The sequence below is a fragment of the Trachemys scripta genome, chromosome 1 (genome assembly GCF_013100865.1).
Source record: "Trachemys scripta elegans isolate TJP31775 chromosome 1, CAS_Tse_1.0, whole genome shotgun sequence".
Lineage (NCBI taxonomy): Eukaryota > Metazoa > Chordata > Testudines > Emydidae > Trachemys > Trachemys scripta.
Window position 1 is genome coordinate 35,954,971 of NC_048298.1, and position 3,615 is coordinate 35,958,585.

Below are 3,615 nucleotides of genomic sequence, written 5' to 3' on the forward strand. Positions count from 1 at the left end.
TATTTTGTAGCAAGCAAGAATGTTTGAATATTAAACTGTGCACAAGGCACATGTATTAGCTATTGGGTAATACATTGAAAGTTCTTCACAGACAATGGAATCCTGCAGTTGAAATTTCTGGGGAAGACAATGGGAGTTTTGCCTCTGCAAGGACTAGGCAAAGACTAGAGGATTAAGCCCCAAATCAGCAATTCAGTGCTGCTAACCAGCCTATAAAACCTATTTTTGCTTTGAGAGCTTTTTAAAGAAGGGTGTTAAAGCCTATTTATTTTATAACAACAATAAATTATTAATAGAGTACAGTATTTTGTCAATACATAATTAACATAATGTTTCAATTAATTTTATGCATCCAGGTTGTTTAATCTTGCTTTAAAGCACTACAAAATCTATTATGCACTGGCAGTCATCACACATTAATATTTCTGTGTAAAATACAGAAAACAAATGTGCTTCCAAGCAGCAGGGGAAAGCTTAAGGTGTGTTCAAGGGCGTGGGTATGGAATTACAGCGTGTCTCACTCTACACTGACTTCTCTGGGAAATATGCTGCATTCCATAGTACAGTTCAAGCATAAAGATGCCACAACTGGTTTGTCATGTTTAACATGGCTGGGGCAACAGCTTAAGCAACTTTGCAATTTTTTGTTTTCTTACTCATAGGTATTCACGTAACAGCTTGGAATGTTCTGTATTTATTACCACGCTGGGGTTTACAGTTACAATCCAGGAATGAGATTTTTCACCCCTGGGCCAGTCCCTGTAGGCTGGGTAAAAGGTCCAAAGTGAGATAAAAGGCTCTAAAAGCCCCAGATGCAGCCAGGGAAGAATTTCCCAGTGCAGGAGCTGAGGAGGACAGTCTTTGCAAATCCCAGTGTAGAGGGCATGCCAGGGTTGTGGGGCTGGGAGGGTTGTAAAGGGGTAGTGAAGAGGTGGTCTAAATTATGAAAAGGGCTGTTCTGGCCTCCTGAATAGCCCAGAATTGGGAGTGAACACAGGGGTCTTAAAGCCACCTTAGCTTCCCCTCTCTGTGTTGCACATTCTGTGCTGTGCCAGTATCTCACCCAAGGTTCCTTGCTTTGGTCTTATGCAATCAGCCCTCAGTGTGGACCTCATATCATTTGAAGATAACACTACACTAAACTCTGGGCCCATGTTGTCAATACCCATTGAGCAGATACACACATCTGTTGTAAAAGTAGCACTAACAGGCACATATAGGCACTATATTTAAATCAAAGGGGCTTGTGTGCGGTTCTGAGATGCCTGTTAAATTGAATATCTGCCTAGCACAGCATCTTTCAGGAAGACTGCACTGCTTTAAGGCTAGGAGACTATGAGAATAATCAGAAGGGACTGTTCACTCTGAATTCTAAACTTTTGCCTTGCCCAGAACGGCTGCAGGAATTGGAAACTTGAATCAATGTTATCGGATGAGTTAGAATCCAAACCAGAGCTGTTGGTTCAGTTTGTTCAGAACACGTCTATTCCACTGGGGCGAGGGCTGGTGGAATCAGAACCTAAAGGCATCACCTGTCTCTCCTCCTTCCTGTTACTGAGACCTCACAGTGCAACAGACTGATGTTGCCAGATGATTTTCCAAGTCACACTAACTCCTCCAAAGATGTTCGTTTTTCTGCTGTCTTGAGAAGCCTTCAGGTAAATTTAGGCCCTGACGGTGAGGAGACAAGAGCACAAACCATACAGAAACCACCTGAGTGCCTGTCAAGTCCAGAGTCTTCCAGTTTATTGCAAGACCTCCAGCCCAGTGACAGCACTTCCTTTATTCTCCTCAACCTAACAAGAGCAGGCCTGGGCTGTCCAGCAGAGCACCTGGTGTTCGTTCAGGATGAAGCAGAGGATTCTGGGAATGACTTTCTCTCCCATGACAGCACAGACAGCAGTACCCCATGGTTTCTATGAGTGCAGGAATTGGCCCATGATAATTTGATTGCTGCCATTCAAGCCCAGCTCACCAAGAATGCCAAAGCAAGCAATAATGGTGAAAGTGTTCATCTTTGCTTGGGAGATGGGTAGCCAAAAGATTCGAGCCCCATCCCTCACCTGTCCCACGAAGAGAAGAAGCTGAAGTGCACCATTGAAGGCTATGATCGGACATTTGTGTGGCCAGCCCACTTCAAATATAATTTAAAAAACTGACAGGCATGATTGTTCCGTCACCTGCCCAGCAGAAAGCTGTGGGAAAAGCTTCTGTGTCCTGCAAAGGCTGAAGGTGCACATGCTAACTCACCATGGTGAGAAACTATTTGTCTGCACTGAGGTGGGCTGTGGGAAGCAGTTCACAAGCGCTGGGAATCTGAAATAGCACCTACGGATTCACACTGGGGAAAAGCCCTTCCTGTATGAGGCACAAGGATGTGATTGTTCCTTTGCTGAATACTCCAGCCTTCGGAAACACCTGGTTGTCCACTCAGGAGTGAAGCCCCATCAGCGCCATATCTGTGGGAAGACATTTTCCCAGAGTAGTAGCCCAAATGTGCATATGAGAAAGCACCACTCCAGAATTGGAGCTGCTGGAAGCAGAGAGCGAGAGCAACCAGAGTCGCTGCTGGGCAGCAGTTTGCTGGAGGAAGCAGCTGTGCACAGTGAGAATCTGATCTCCATGAACTCTCAGCCTCGTCTTGGCGTGAAGTCTCTGCACCTGCCAGATACTGACTCTATTATTGGAGTACAGGAGGAGGTTCTTGCTGAAGCAACACCAGGTGCCCTCCAATCAGCACCTGATGTGGTTTTGTCACAGTCTCATCACCTGGTCACCATGTCAACAGGGAGACACTCCTATGGGGTGTCTACTTTACTACAGTAAATCTACAGTTACAAAAGGAAGAAGAAACCAATGATATAGTAAGAGAAGACACAGGATATAAAGACAGAGAACAGACTTCTGCATACAGATCTCTTAAAGGAGAGATGCAGGTCCTGAATCCTGAGTACATGCTGTGCAGGCAGCTTACTTTTCATGACTTGCTGCAACAAAAACTAAACTGTAGTCCAGAATGAGAGATGAGATGTAGAACATGAGAGTTCCTGGTTACTGAAGCAGATTCCTGAAGCTAAATTCAGGCAGCAGTAATCACGTTGGACTGACAAGTGGGACTTTCTAAACTTGCCATCGGGAGGGATGCAGCACTTCCACCACTGCAACATCAAATCACTTTCACCTGAAGCTGAAGTTTGTTCACAAGCTACAGCACTTACAAGGCATTAGTATTGCTTAAGCAACTAATAGGGGCTTTTCTTAGAGGAGAATATTTAGGGTGTTGTGGATTCTAAACCAAAGCATTGCAGTCCCATTCTTCCTTCTAAGTTTTGAAGGTTTATTTCCAGGGTGACCTTAACTAGAATCTGAGGCTCTTCCTTGAGGAGCAGGAGCTTCTCCACCACTCTGACTTGCTTTATGAAAATATGTTCCCTAGAGTTCCACCTTGCCCCAGAGTCTGAGGCCAGACAAAATTTAGAGGATTACATCAGAGCCAGCTCTGCTACTTGCTTTGCCCCATATTTCTTCATTTCTAAAATGTGTATTAGATATTCAGTAAGATTGTAATTCTGCTTTCACTAAATAGCACCAATATTCAGGTCAGGGACTATCCCA

General features: G+C 44.5%; 1 pseudogene; it reads left to right on the plus strand.

The window, feature by feature from the left end:
• The first annotated feature begins 1,371 nt into the window (after positions 1 to 1,371).
• Positions 1,372 to 2,840, plus strand: LOC117867771 (annotated as a pseudogene).
• Positions 2,841 to 3,615: the final 775 nt, after the last annotated feature.